Here is a 15,906-nt window from a genome sequence, read left to right as displayed (position 1 = left end):
AAGAAGGGGTGTGGCAGATGGCAGCAAAGAGAAAAAAGTTACAGAAGGTGCTAACAAAGAAACAAAGGGCAGATAAGAAAAATAGCATGGGGAATATAGAATCCTGTCAGACTGACGCCAGCAACCTCTCTTCATCGGAGGATGAATCCAATTCAAGAAGGCGACAACGTATGCAGTGGAAGAGGAAAATGCAGGAATAGGAAGAGGTCAGGATGAAAACAGACAGCCAATTGACAGGCATGTGCGAAGGGAAAAATATGCCTATAGCACCGTAGCTCCGGGAGACCGGGAGCAGTGAATCACCCAGTGCATCCCAGCTCCAGGGGACCGGGAGCAGTGAATCACCCAGTGCACCCCAGCTCCAGGGGACCGGGAGCAGTGAATCACCCAGTGCATCCCAGCTCCAGGGGACCGGGAGCAGAGAATCGCCCAGTGCACCCCAGCTCCAGAGGACCGGGAGCAGTGAATCACCCAGTGCATCCCAGCTCCAGGGGACCGGGAGCAGTGAATCACCCAGTGCATCCCAGCTCCAGGGGACTGGGAGCAGAGAATCGCCCGTTGCGCCACATTCCAGGATCAGTAGTTCCTTTTTATTCAGCACTTTAGGAATGCCTTCTTCATCAGAATGCCACTCATTAGTATTCATCATGTAGAAGGACGTGGATGCTGGTGAGATCATGGAAGGGTATTCTCGGACATGTCAGTGCTAAGAAGGACGAGGTGTTGGATCTCTGGAAAAACATTTAGGTGGATAAGTTCCCAGGGAGGTAAGGGAGAAGATTGCTGGGTTTTGTCCAAAATCTTTGTAATTGGGTCAATAGACAATCGTCAATGTTGCTTCTTTAGGCAACAGAGACAACCTAGGAATTGATAGGTTGGTGAGTGTTATATGGTAGGAAAGTTACTAGAAAAGATTCTTAGGGACAGGATTTACTCTCATTTGAAAAAGAGTGAATTTATTAGGAAAATTCCATGTGACTGTGTGGGGATATGTTTCCTATCTTAGTTTTGATTTAGATTTTTGAGGAAGTGAGGAAGATGATTGATGAGGGTACTGCCAGTGAATGTTATCTATATGAACTTTATTAAGCATTTGAAAAGATCCATCATGGCAGGCTGATCCAAAATAATTAGTCTCAGGGGATCCATTGTTAGTTGGTAAACTGGGTACAAAATTGGCCTGGTCATGGAGGACAGAAGGAAGTGGTGCGGGGATGCTTTTCTGACTGGAGGTCTGTGATCAGTGATCTTCTGCAAGGATTAGAGCTGGGACCTTTGTGATATATATTTATACACGCATATAGAAATTATGTGGATAGAAATGGAGGTAGTCGGATTGCTATAATATGTTTGCAGACAATAGGAAAATTAAAGGAGTTGTGAATAGTTAGGAAGGTTGTCAAGGATAATGCTGCATATGGATCAATTGGAAATTTGGGCTGTGAAATGGCAGATCGTTTAATCTGGAAAAGTGTGAGATGTTGCAGTTTGAGACGTTAAATCCAAGGGGAACGTATCCAGTAAATGGCAAATGAGAAGAACTGATGTAGAGACGGATCTTGGGGTGAAAGTCTCTACCTCCCTGAAATTGGCAACACAAGTTGATGGAGTGATAAAGATGGTGTACATCTTGACTTCATCTATCCGGGTATAAAAGTCAGGAAGTCATGTTGCAGCTGTATTAAACTTTAGTTTGGCCAAGTTTCAAGTATTAGGTGGAATTCTGGTCGCTGCACTATAGGCAGGATATGGATGCTTGTGAGAGAATGGAGAAGAGGTTCACCAGTATGTTTCTTAGATTGGAAAGTATTAGCTGTGAGGAGTTGGACAGTTTTCACTGGAACATTGGAGGCTAAGGGCTGACCTGAAAGAAGTATATAAAAGTATGCGAGGCATGGATGGTATGGATGGTTAGAGTCTTAATTCTTGGGTGTGAATGTCAAATACTGGATGGGGTAAATTTATGGTGAGAGGAGGAAAATTTAAAGGAGATATGTGAGGCAGTTCTTTTTACACAAAGAGTGATGGGTGTCGGGAATGTGCTGCCAGGGATGGTGGTGGAAGCAGATATGATAGTAATGTTGGTGGCATTTAAAGAGACTCATGGACGTGCATGTGATCAGTAAAACTTTGTATTATGGACAGCACAGATATGATGGGCCGAATGGCCTGTTCTAAGGATTCCACTGGTTCAATATGTTTCACTGCATTCTCATGGCAATTAGGGATGTAAAATAGATGTTTGCTTTTCCTCAATATGAATGAATGAATGAATACATGAATGAATGAATGAATAAGTTTATTGGCCAAGTGTGTACACATACAAGGAATGTGCCTTGGTGCTCCGCTCGCAAGTAACAACACGAACATACAGTAAACGATTAAGAATAAATCATAAAACATTAAAAATTAAGAATACACATGCACACCCCAATAAATTCAATATGCATTTTGCCTTGATATAAAATGAAACAGTCTGTTGTTATTTCTCATACACTGAGAGGTGATCTGATAGATAATTTTTAAAAAGGGGTTATTTCATAGGGTTTTTCAAATTGAAGGAGAGATCAAAACCTTGAACCATAACTACAAAAATATCACAATTGAGTGATTAAAAATGGAATTTGTTACTGAAAAGAGCCATGAAGTGTACAGAATAAATCCACTCGGGAGAAAGCAAGATAATGGAAGACCACCTTAATTTTAGCAGAAATACTGTGTGGAATGAAGCAATAGTGGAATATACACATCAGCACAACCTTCTACCACACATTCTGTTCTGTGTTCTGTGTTCTACATACTATAAAATATCGAGTATGCTTAACAAAAGGGTGAACGATAAAGTCTGGAAAAAGTCTGGAAATTAGAAAAGATGATTAAAAGAATGGTCAGCACGCAACAAAAGCTTTTCACTGCACCTCGGCACATGCGACAATAAACAAAACTGAAGCTTGATGAAAAGGTTGGGTTTAAAGAGAGCCCTACAGGAGCAGAGAGAGCAGTGGGCATGAGAAGAAAATTTGAGACAAGACAACTGAAGGCATAAAATAAAAACTGAAATGCGGGAAACATTCAGATTAGGCAGATTCTCGTGAAGGGTCTCAACCTTTAAGATTAATCTTATGTCTTTCCACAGATGGTACCTGACCTGACTATCTCCATGTTTTTCTGGCCCAATTTAAGACTTCTAGCATCAGTAGTGTCTGTATTTTTTAAACTTGAAAACAGCAAACATTTATCTAAAATTGGAGATTAGAGAGAAAGAGAAGTGTGAATTCATGAAGAGATTTGGAAACAATGATCAGGTAGTCGGGGTCAAAGTAGATCAGTGAGCATAATGAGTCAGGGATTAGGCAGCAGACTTTTCAATTGGTTTGAATATATGGGGATGAAAATGTAGAACTGGTCTAGGTAGCAAAAACTTATATAAAGTTAACAGGTTGACAGGAGAGGCCGGTGAGGACTGATATTACAAAGATCAAAGCAGTTCACCTTTATGATGAAGTGGAAGTGGCTTGTTTGACTAGGGAGTCAGAGTTTGGAACTTGGAACTGAAGTAGGCCATTCAGCCCTTTGAGTCTAATCTACTATTCATTAAGATCATGTCTGATTACTCACTTCCACATACCTATCTTTTCCCACATGTGCTAATCTTTTTGGTTAACATACATGTTAATCTCACACTGTCATTAATTACCATTTGCTGATGAGAGTTATAAATATGTTCTATATTTTGGGTGTAACAATTTACATCTGAAAAGCTTCTACATTTTTGGTAATTTCCATTACTGGACTCCTTCTTCTTAGGCCATGGCTGACCATGGGTGATGCATCCTAGTTGGCTGCTTGCTCCACACCTCGCTCGGCCAGAGCAGCGTCGCTTGTGGCTGAAGAGACCATTGTGGGAGTGACAGTCTCTGTAGCAAAGGTCACATTTGTGTGTGGTCTCTGGTCTGTTGAAGTTGCTGCGCTCCTTTCTGCGTGCCCGCTTGTCTGCCGCTGCGTTCACCAGTTTCTCTTCCCCCGTTTTGAGATGTTGGTTCAGGATGCCTCTCCACTTCGTGCGGTCAGCTGCAAGGCTCTCCCAGAACTCCACATCGATGTCGAGCGCCTTCAAATCTCTCTTGCAGACATCCTTGCAACGTAGCTGGGGGCGACCGCTGGTTCTCCTCCCAGATGTCAGCTCTCCATAGAGGATGTCTTTTGGAATATGGCCATCCTCCATGCGGTGGAGATGGCCCAGCCATCGCATCCTGCGCTGCATGAGTAGAAGGCCAGCGCAAGACAGAGTCACGGCGTTGGACACTCTGTCTTGCCAGGATATACCCAGGATACGGTGGATGCTTCTAAGGTGGAAGGTGTTGAGTCTTCTCTCCAGTCTGGCATATGTAGTCCATGTCTCACTGCCGTACAGCAGCGTGCTGTTGACACAGGTGTTGTAGACTGCTATCTTTGTCTTCACTGTCAGCTTTGGATTGGTCCACACTCGAGTTGTGAGGCGAGCGAAAGATGTAGCTGCTTTCCCGATCCACTTGTCAATCTCTGTGTCCAAGGAGAGGTTGTCGGTGATGGTGGAGCCGAGGTACGTGAATTGATGGACGGCATCGAGTTGGTGAGGTCAATTAAAGCAATATACAGTGGCGTCCGCTGTTCTCTGCAAGGAGAAGGGAGAAGACCATGTCTACTGTTGACCTTCCAGCTCGGAAACCACACTGTGACTCTGGGTAGACACCTCCTTGTGGCGGCGCCTAACGGCTGCGGCTCGCTGGCAGTCTGTTCGTCTTTTTTCCTTTTTTTTGTTGTGTGTCGGTGTTGGGATGGTTTTTGTTTTTGTTTTTTGGCTGTGTATGTGTGGGGGGTGTGGGGTGGGGGGTGGTGGGGTGGTGGGGTGGGGTAAACCTTTCTTTTTTAGGTCTCTTCCTCACGGCGCAGGGTGCGGCTCGGCCGCGGGGCCTTCCATTGCCCGCGGGGCCTTCCATCGCCCGGTGCGGCTCGGCCGCTGGACTTAACAGTGCCCGGTGCGGCTCGGCTGCGGGGCCTTCCATCGCCCGCGGGGCCTTCCATCGCCCGGTGCGGCTCGGTCGCTGGACTTAACAGTGCCCGGTGCGGCTCGGCCGCGGGGCCTTCCATCGCCCGCGGGGCCTTCCATCGCCCGGTGCGGCTCGGCCACTGGACTTAACAGTGCCCGGTGCGGCTCGGCCGCGGGGCCTTCCATCGCCCGGCGCGGCTCGGCCGCGGGACTTTACATCGCTGGTGCGGCTCGGCCGCGGGACCTAACATCGCCCGGTGCGGCTCGGCCGCGGGACCTAACATCGCCCGGCGCGGCTCGGCCGCGGGACTTAGCAGCGCACGGTACGGCCGCGGGGCCTTCCATCGCCCGGCTCGGCCACGGGACGTTTCAGCACCCGGTGCGGCTCGGCCGTGGGGACTGTGCGGGTCAGTCGGGGACGAGCTGTCTGTCCGTGGGCGTGGGGAAGAGAGTGGAAGTTTTGTTGCTTCCATCACAGTGAAGGGGTATTTGGAGTCACTGTGATGGACGTTTGTGTTGGGGTCATGTGTCTTGTGTTCTTTTTTTTTGTGTGACTGCTATGTAATTTCGTTCGGTACCTTGGTACCGAATGACAAATAAAGCTCTGTACTCTGTATTCTGTTCTGCCAGCTTCTGCAGGTGGATGATCCAAGTAAAGACCTTGCCGATGATGTTGAGGAGGGAGATGCCTCTGTAGTTGTTGCGGTCGCTTCTCTCGCCCTTGTTCTTGTAGAAGGTAATGACCGTGGCATCTCTCATGTCCTGCGGTACAGCTCCTTCTTGCCAGCACTGGCAGAGGACTTCATGCAGAGGAAGCAGTAAGATGGTCTTGCAGTGCCTGATCAGGTCAGGGGGAATCCCGTCGCTGCCTGGTGCCTTGCCCGAGGCCAGGCTGTCAATGGCCTTCTACCGTCGGCTCTCCATCTAACTCATCCATGGTCGCCAAGGGCTGAGGGGAACACAGTGTTCTCTCTCGAGTAGAGGTCGGAGTAGTTCCACCCATCTCTCCATCTGCTGGCATTTGTCTATGATTACTTCCCCAGTGGAGGGTTTGAGGGGGGCTGTCTTGCTCTGGACTGGTCCTAGTGCCTTCTTAATGCCATTGTACATTCCCCTGATGTTCCCTGTTATGGTGGCCATCTGGTTGTCCTCACTAAGTTGTGTCCAGTACTCATTGGCGCAACACCTGGCAGTCTGCTGAGCCTTGCTCCTGGCAGCCCTGAGGATCTGCAGGTTCTTCTCGTTGGCTGACCGCTTGTACTCGTCTAGGGCGGCATGCTTGGCTTCGATGACGGGAGTCATCTCGGTCGACTTGGCCTCAAACCAGTCGTGTGTCTTTGAGATCTTCTTCCCAAAGCTAGCCAAGGCTGTGTGGTGCATGGTGTCCCGCAGAGTTTCCCACTTCTCTGTTGCAGTCTCCAGGACGCGAGGTGGCAAGTTCTCTCTCAAAAGCCTCTGCAAACTGTTGCACGAGGTCTGGATGGGGCATCTTGCTGACATCGATGCGGGGTTTCCCCTGCTTCTATGGTACGGTAGAACCTCTTTGGTTGCAGCCTGATCTTGCAACACACCAAGGAGTGGTCTGTGTCGCAGTCCGTGGGTGTGGAGAACGTTCTTGAGGGCAGCACGTCTGACTTGGATCAGATCCAGTTGATGCCAGTGCTTTGAGCATGGATGCCTCCAGGATACCTTGTGCTGGGGCTTTGTCTGGAAGTACCAGATGGCGATGCACAGGTCATGGTAAGTGCACAGCTCGAGCAGTCGCTGTCCGTTCTCATTCATTTTGCCCACACCAAACTGCCCAAGGCAGGAAGACCATGATTCGTGGTCTGCGCCCACTCTGGCGATGAAGTCGCCCAAGACAACAAGTTCTGCCTTGCTGGGGATGCTGCTGATGATGGATGTGAGTTTCTCGTAGAACTCGTCCTTTGTGTCTGATGTGGAGGACAGTGTCGGGGCATACACGCTGACAAGGATGACCGGGCCTGCGGTGGTGTTGAGGCGGAGAGTCAGGAGTCGCTCTTCCTTCCCCTGCCAGTAGAACATGTAGTCCTTCTCCTTCAGTGTGCCCGAGTCTGCCAGCCTTGTTTCCTGAAGGGTGGCTATGTCTACGTTGAGTCTCTTGAGCTCGTTGTTTATGACAACTGTTTTCCTGGAATCGCTGATGTCCTGTGGGTTTCCATTGTCCGGACATTCCAAGTTCCCAGTTTTAGAGCTGGTCTCTATTGATGTGTTCATTTGTTGGCAGGTGCGATGGTTGCGATCTGCTGTTCGGATGGTTCCTAATCCCCGTGCACCCAGTGAGGATAGCAGACCGTGGTGGGACAGCACCTTATTGGTTGGGGGCTGCCCAGCTTGAGGTGGGCGGTAGCTGTCCAGTGAGATCCGAAAATCCCTCCCACCATCGGGAGCAGCCCCAGGCGACTCGCTTTACGCCAATCTAGCGATGACTTATAACCGGTAACTGTTACTCCCCGTGTTGTGCCGACACCGTAGGCGAAGCTGGAGTGTCCTCTCCAGGTTGTAGGTGTAGGTTTGCAGTGATGTGTGTTCGGATGCAAGCCTGGGCGATGTCATATGAAGGACAGCTGTTGCCCATGCAGTAAGTCCCCCCTCTCCACGTCGCTGATTGATCCAAAAGAACAGCAGAGCCGTTACAATAGATGAGGTTGGAGGAGGTGCAGGTGAATCCCTGTCTCACCTGGAAATACTGTTTGGGTCCTTGGATGGAGTTGAGGGGGGAGGTAAAGGGAGAGGTGTTGCATCTCCAGCGGTTGCAGGGGAAAGTGCCTGGGGAGGGGGTGGATTGGGTAGGAAGGGACGAGTGGACCAGGGAGTTACGGAGGGAACGGTCTCTGCGGAACGCAGAAAGGGGAGGAGATGTGAAGATATGGCCAGTAATGGGAGAGGACTGAAATGTTGGAGGATGATTTGTTGAATATGCTGGCTGATGGGGTGGAAGGTGAGGATAAGGGGGATTCTGTCCTTGTTACAAATGGGGGGAGGGGGAGCAAGAGCGGAGCTGCGGGATATAGAGGAGGCCCTTGTGTGAGCCTCATCTATAATGGAAGAGGGGAAGCCCCGTTTCCTGAAGAATGAGGACATCTCTGATGAAACACCTCATCCTGGTGTGAAACACCTCATCCTGGGCATAGATGCAGCGTAGACGGAAGCATTGGGAGTAGGGGATAGACTTTTTGCAGGAGACAGGGTGGGAAGAAGTGTAGTCCAGATAGCTGTGGGAGTCAGTGGGTTTGTAGTGGATGTTAGTCCTTAGTCTGCCTCCTGTGATGGAGATGGTGAGATCCAGAAACTGTAGGGAGATGTCGGAGATGGTCCAAGTATATTTAAGAGCAATATACTTGAACCATCTCCGACATCTCCCTCCCGTTTTTGACTGAGCACTTCAACACCCCCTCCCACTCCCAGTCGGACCTTTCTGTCATGGGCCTCCTCCCCATAGTGAGAACCACCAGAAATTGAAGGAACAGCACCTCATATTTCACTTGGGCAGCTTACAGCCCAGCGGTATGAACATTGACTTCTCTAACTTTAGATAGTTCCTCTGTCCCTCTCTTCCCCTCCCCCTTCCCAGTTCTCCCACTGTCTTCCTGTCTCCACCTATATCCTTTCTTTGTCCCGCCCCCCTGACATCAGTCTGAAGAAGGGTCTCGATCCGAAACGTCACCCATTCCCTCTCTCCTAGATGCTGCCTGACCTGCTGAGTTACTCCAGTATTTTGTGATACCTTCAATTTGTACCAGTATCTGCAGTTATTTTCCTACGCAGACCGTTACAGTTTGGCACAAGCGCCGTCGCAGGAGCTGCCAGGATGAGATTGCAGACAACGCCGAATTGCTGGATTTTCTTGAGGTTTACTCCTGCAGCCTTTTCCATGACTGGATATGGCCACAAGGCAGTGGAGGTTTTAGATCAGAGTTTTCCCTCTCCTAGATAGACTGCCTTCCCAGGCTGACGAGCGTCATCTGCCCGAGACTCGTGGGGGCGGGAGCGTCTACCTTCCCATGCAGGTCTATGACACCTGCCCACTACCCACAATTTCCATTGCTGGACTCCACAACCCATGAAAATATAGATGGGGGAAACTATCAGTTCCTCGTGGTTTTCTGAAATCTTTGATCATACCTTAACCAAATACAAATCTACGGTTTATCCTAAATAATTTAATCTATTTTGTCCATAGTTTTGGTCATCTAACTTAATATTTTACTTTTAGTTTGGAATTTTTATTTTGAGAATACATTTTTGAAGCCCGGCGACATTTTTACAATTATATAAGTAAAGGTGCTTGCTGTGGACATGATCTTAACTATGGGCCACACACCTGCCCTAAGCCCCTCCCGGTTCCCACATGGCACGGTTCCGTGGAGCCTGACCACCATCCGACAGCTGGACGCAGCCCAGGCGGTCACACAAACCTCCCTTCCATTGACAGACACAAAAAGCTGGAGTAACTCAGCGGGACAGGCAGCATCTCTGGAAAGAAGGAATGGGTGACGTTTTGGGTCAGGACCCTTCTTCAGATTAGAGTCAGGGGAGAGGGAAACAAGAGCTATAGATAGTGATGTGGATATAGAACAAATAAATGAAAGATAGGCAAAAAAGTAACAATAATAAAGGAAACAAGCCATCGTTAGATATTTGCTAGGTGAGAACGAGAAGCTGGGAAGACTTGGATGGGGGAGGGATGGAGAGGGAATGCAGCAGAGTCAACAATAACAGCTAAGGAATACACAGTAAAATGATGACAAATTATCCTTGTCTTTACTTTTATTTATCATGAATGATCTCTTGCTATCCACTTTGCTGCTGTAACACGGTAAATGTCCCTAGTGTGGGACGAATAAAGGAATATATTATTATTTATTATTATATTATTATTTATCTTGCACGAAACGTTATTCCCTTTATCATGTGGAGTGCTCGATTGTAAACATGTATCGACTGGTCAGCAATCTACAAAAGCGTTTGACTGTACCTCGCTGCAAACCCGAGCCGCCTCACGCCGTCAGTAATGGCGCCCGCAGAGCGAGCGGCACAGCTGCCTGGGCGCGCCGGCGCCGGAGTGGGAGTGGAGAGAGCGCCGCCTTCAGGTGAGGTTGTGCCTGTGACATTGCGGGGCGCACAGTGTAGAGTACTGGGCCGGACTGCGCTGTACTGTACGTGTTGACGTCACGCGCTGGGCGATGCGCGATGACGTCTCTGAGAGGGGGGGGAGCTCGTGTTGATGTTGCGGCCGGGCCGGGGCGGTACTGTACGTGCTGACGTCACGCGCTGGGCGGGGTGTGCGTGCGGCGCTGCCGGTGGCCGGTGTGGCGGAGCTGAGTCGGGTTGGGCTGCGGGCGGTCGGCGAGGACATGCAGCCGCTGCAGTGTCGCCGGATCCGATGAGGACCGAGGCAGCGGACAGAGCGAGGTACGGCCTGAGCGCAGCGGTCGATGCCTGGAGCGGATCACGGACTCCGGCAGCGAGGCGTCGGGAGAGCCGGTGCCGCGTGAGGGAAGGGCGAGCGCGGGCGGGAGGGGAGCGGCGCCGCGCCGCGGGCGTGAGGAGGGGTGGCGGTGCCGGACACTGCGGGCCGGGGGCAAGGGGAGAGTAGGGTGAAGGGGGAGACACGGCTGGGAACGGGGAATAGGGCGGGGGCGTGGATGAAGCAGGGGGGTTCATGGTGGAGGGGTGAGGGGTACCACGCCGGGTGTTACTTGGTGGGGTTGGCGACTATGGCGAGCGTGAGGGGAAGGAACGTGGAGGAGGGGACGGAGCAACGGGGCAGGGAGGGGGGTACAGGAGAAGGGTAAAGGCCGGGGTTGAGCGGGTGACAGGTGGGGCGGGAGGGCTGGGGAGGGAACAGGGCAGGGGGACAAGAGGGTGGGAGTGAATGTGGGACACTGCAAGTGTTACTTGGGGTTGGTGGCGAGTGTGAGTTAGTGGTGAGTGAGTGTGACCTAACTTGGCATGCACCAGGATTACTGGGGTAAACTACTGGTGAAATTAGGTGAGGCAGGATTGGTGGAATAACATGTCTGGTCCAAGATCTGTTGTCAGTTGGTGAACCGGATGGAGCTGAAGATGAAGATGGGTTGAATGTGCTTGTTGTGGGAAGGGTTGTAATGTATTGAGTATAAGCCCGGGGTAGGTGTCGGAGTTAATGACAGTTGTGAATCAGTGGCCAGGGATGTGAACATGTCCTGTTTGATGCTAACAGATGCTGGCAGTGGGAAAGGGTTTACACTGGCTGTTGGCTGGTTATGGGTGGTGAACTTGCCTCAAGAGTGTGATCCAAATCTCCATGGTTTTCTCCAGGATCTGTCATTCTAATGTGAATGCGATAACTGTATGGTGCAACAGAGTGCTGGAATAACTCAGCCAGCCAGGCAGCATGTCTGGAGAACATGGATAGGTGACCTTTTAGGTTGGGACCAGGCCTGCCCCAAAATTTCATCTATCAATGTTCTCCAGAGTTACTGCCTGACCTGCTGTGTTACTCCAGTACTGATTCGTTTTTTTTGTTGTAAACTGGCATCTGTGGTTCCTTGTATCTAACTGCAGGGTGCAACCTTGTTGTTGATACTCTTTTCATTCTGTAAAGTGTGTAAATGGTAAGTCAGCTGCAACCCAGTATGACAGGTGGTAATATTAAATGCATGTTCAGGTTGAGGGTGGTAGTGTGTGTCCTATTATTTCTGACACTAATAAGAAATATTGAATAATGTCAAAAAGATGGAAATACGGCCAAGAAATGTAATGACGCTAGAGATACTCTGCTTCTATCACTCAAAGGAGGACTGGGGGTGGGAGCTGCAAACAGCAGATATGAGGGGAATGATAAATGTAGCAATGTGCATTGACTGCAGTGTGTGCATTGTCGACACAAGGGATGGAATGCGATTGAACAGCTCCCAGGCGCTTGCAGGATATTTAAATGTGAAAAAGAATTGGGTGAGAGATAAGCTTAACAGAGGCAAAGGCCAATGTACAGAAAGGTTTTAGAAATAATTCACTTTTTTAATGTATAAAGTTGTTGGAAATAAAACAGTAAAGTATGGAAATACTTAGACACTGCTTAATGGAGAGAGAGAGAAAGACAATGGAAGAAGAATGAGAACAAAGAGGAGAAGGAGAAGAGCTGGTTCTGTCAGGTGCCCCATAACATTTGAAATCTGGAAAGAAAATCTCTTGGAAATACTCAGCAGGGCAGACGGCACCTATGGAAAGAGAATCAGAGTTAATGTTACAATTTGATAACGCCTTGTCATGTCAGTTCTGATGCAAACTTATTAATGCATATCTGTAACAGTTGAATTCAGTGTTGCATTGTAAAATGCCAAGTTAGAAGGTGAAATGTTGTTCCTTGTGCTTACATTGGACTGACAGAGATCAGGCAGGCAATGGGAAGATGCTTAAAAGTGGCAGGCAGCTAAAAACAGGGTCACTCTTGAGGACTGAACGTAGACGTGGCATTCGGTCATCCAACCCGCATTTTGTTTTTCCAATATAGTAAACCTCTCATTGAGGACACTAAATTGGAAGTAGCGCAAGTGAATTACTGTCTGACCATGGAGTAGTTTTGCGTTTTCTCTGGTAGGAAGGAAAGGGGAAACGGGTAGATGTGTTATAAATGGTTGCAGAAAATTATGATATTTGAGTCCTTTAGATAGTCACATGGATATGCAGGGAATGGGCGGTATGGATGACTTGCAGGCAGAGGATTAGTTTAACCTGGCATCATGTTCTGCCCTATGGGCAGAAGGGTCTGTCCCTGTGCTTTACTGTTTTATTCACTATATGTACTGAGTCATAGTCAGTAAATCTCGAGTACGTATACCTTTACTCTGAGTTGCATCTTGTGCGAGAAGGGGAATGGCATTGGTACAGATGAAAGAGTGAACTGGAGTCACAGCGGATGCAGTCCCAAAGGAGTGTTGAAACGGGAGAATAAAATGTATGGTGGAGGAAGAAACTGCAGATGCTGGTTTACACCAAAGATAGACACAAAATGATAATAACTCAGCGGGACAGGCAGCATCTCTGGAGAGAAGGAATGGGTGACATGTAGAATGGTTAACATTTCCTTATTGTCTGCTCTGATTTTTTATTTTCACACCTCATCCTTCCATATCTCAAGACTCCCTCTCCCCTGACTCTTAGTCTGAAGAAGGTTCTTGACCCGAAACATCACCCATTCCTTCTCACCAGAGATGCTGTCTGTCCTGCTGAGTCACTCCAAGAAAATGTGTGATGATAGGTTTTTGTTTTGAAGGTTAGAAATGATAGCAGATCTGTTGATCCAGGCAGCTGATAGAGAGGAAGGTGAAAATCAGTGATTGCACAATAGGTAGAGCCGGGAGGATATATAGGATGCAGCATATAGTTTTCAGTTCCAAAGACAAAGATCAATGTTTGCAATGGGATAGAGGTGAAACGGACAATGCCCCAGTTTATACAAGGACCATTCAGCAGCCTGATAAGTGAGGAAGAAGCTTTTTGTGACTCTGGTGGTGTGCTTTCAAGCTTCTGTATCTTCTGCCTAACGAAAGCGAGGAGAAAGAATGACTGGAGTGGAACAAATCTGATTGTGTTGGTTGCTTTCCTGAGACACCGTGGTTTAGATGAAGTTGATAGTCGTACATCCGCAATTCTCTGCAATTTCATGCGGTCTTGGGCAGATCTGTTCCCAAACCAAGCTGTGATGCAAGCTGAAGGATACGTTCTACCGTGCGTCTGTAGAAGTTGGTTAGAGTCATATCATGCCAAGTCTCTCCAGGAGAAGTAGAGGCATTTGTGTGTTGCCTTGGCCGTTGCTTCAATGTGTTTGGGCCACTACAGATCGCAAGTAATATTTTCGCCAAGGAATTTGAAGCTCTCAACCATTTGCTGGTGGAGAAACTAAAGTATAAGAAAATGGAAACGCTGGTATCATGATCAGAATAGATGCAACCAAGCTGGAGGTACTGGGAGTGTGGTATGGAGCCCTTATGATCTTAGATTATGAGATGCACTTGGACCTCCTTCCTCTGACTCCTTGCCCTCTAGGTATATTCGTCGTTGTCTTTTTGCTATAGCATTGTCTGGCTCAATTTTTCCACTGTGACTACTTATTGTAACCTGGCCTTTTTTGGTCGAGTTCAGACAAGAAGTTGAAAAGACTATGTCTGAACAAGGTGGACATAAAAAGCTGGAATAACTCAGCGCAACAGGCAGCATCTCTGGAGAGAAGGGATGGGTGACGTTTCGGGACGAGACCCTTCAGACTGAAAGTCACGGGAAAGAAACAAGATATCCCTGGCGAAACACTAAAACTTGGCAGAGAACAGCTTGAGTCACAAATCCACATCCCCATCACCCACATGTGGGAGGGGGAGCATATTCTAGGGAGCCACAGAGAGATGTTGTAATTATGGTCATCTTCGTGAAGTTTGTATCTATTGTATACTTGCTCCACAACAGCATGCAAGCAACGGTATACTTGCTCCACAAGCAGCATGCTGTGAAAACGGAGAGGATGAGACGGAGTTTCTTTCCACAGGCCATCAGGACTGTTAACTATTATAACTCCAGGGACTAAATTTTATTTTCTGTATTAATTTAAATTTATATGCTGTAATTGTAACTTTTTTTTTGTACAATCCGCAGGCATTGCCATTTTCATTTCACTGCACATCGTGTATGTGTATGTGACAAATAGACTTGACTTGATATTAGGTCTCGGTGATGAGCAGTGTCAAACATGGCTGCCTGCCGCCACTTTTGTCGACCATTTTGCAGCCGTCCTGATTTCTGTGGAAGTTGGACTTCAGAACTGAAGGGAAACTGTTCAGTCGATGATGACCATACTCCAGAACAAGAGTCTCCCAAACCTCAGTGGTAGCAGTTCTCAGTTAACATGCATTTTTGTATGCTCCAGTCACCAATCGACATGAATGCATGTGCCTTTCATTCATCTTTCCTGCCATGCAAGTCCTCTAATAACCTACATCCATTACATCCAAAGTACTTACTTACCGCAAGAACTTTCCCCATATTTTCGGAGCCACCTCTCAGCAAAGTCAGACATGATCAAATTCACCACTGATTTTATGGTTCCAGCATTTGGTTGGTTTGATTTAAAGGACATTTGAAGATTGAGACCATGGAGCTTTCCATGATAGGACCAAGCTCTATCATGAAAAGCAATTACCAGACAGAAAGAGGAAAAGATTCAAAGGCTCCCTGAAGAGACCCAATATCCTCATTGGCTTCTGGGATTGTCCAAACCATGCTTGCTCAGAGTGGAGAGGAAGCATTCATGATATTGAAATTCATGGCTGTGTATTAGGAGCACATAGCGGTCCCATGTAGACTAGTGTGTTCTTTTCACCTGACAAATACCCATACGTATGGCCATTCAGCCACCACCCATCCCTTCTATTGAAGATTCTGTGGCACCCATGTTTACCCCCTTAATTATGTCAGGAAGCAAAACTGGATGGAAGTAAGTCATCAAAGATCTCTGAAGGGTTGCCCTGAGGAGAAGAACACTCCCCCCACTCCTCCAAACTCGCCATTCTCTTCCCCCTCCCCCTACCCTTCACTGATGCTGTCTGAACTGCTGAGTATTCTCAGCATTTTTCAGTTTCTTTAGGGTTTGGTAAAACACAGTAACAGGAGTTTTGTCTAGTTTTCTTGTTTACATCTCCAGATTTATTGGCAGTGTCTAACCTTTCACCTCTCCACCAACAACACCACATTCATTGTATCTTGATCTCAATGTCTGATACGGGATGAACAGAATTTTTCACCAACTAAGTAAAGTCGTCATCTGAAGTTTGAGAGTAGGTGACCAAGTCAGCATGTGGATCATAGCTCAATGAAGGGCT

The 15,906-nt window shown here is 48.1% G+C and overlaps 1 protein-coding gene across 1 annotated transcript in view; it reads left to right on the top strand.

Moving 5' to 3' along the window:
• The first annotated feature begins 10,327 nt into the window (after positions 1 to 10,327).
• The window catches only part of arhgap32b (Rho GTPase activating protein 32b), a 415,224-nt gene continuing 409,645 nt past the window's right edge, over positions 10,328 to 15,906 (top strand). The window contains exon 1 of the mRNA XM_078426922.1: positions 10,328 to 10,465. The gene's annotated coding sequence lies outside the window, so the exon portion shown is untranslated. The remainder of the gene's footprint in view (positions 10,466 to 15,906) is intronic.

The sequence above is a fragment of the Rhinoraja longicauda genome, chromosome 32, assembly GCF_053455715.1.
Source record: "Rhinoraja longicauda isolate Sanriku21f chromosome 32, sRhiLon1.1, whole genome shotgun sequence".
NCBI lineage: Eukaryota > Metazoa > Chordata > Chondrichthyes > Rajiformes > Arhynchobatidae > Rhinoraja > Rhinoraja longicauda.
The sequence above is the reverse complement of the archived record's forward strand: the minus strand, read 5'-3'. Positions and strand labels throughout refer to the sequence as shown.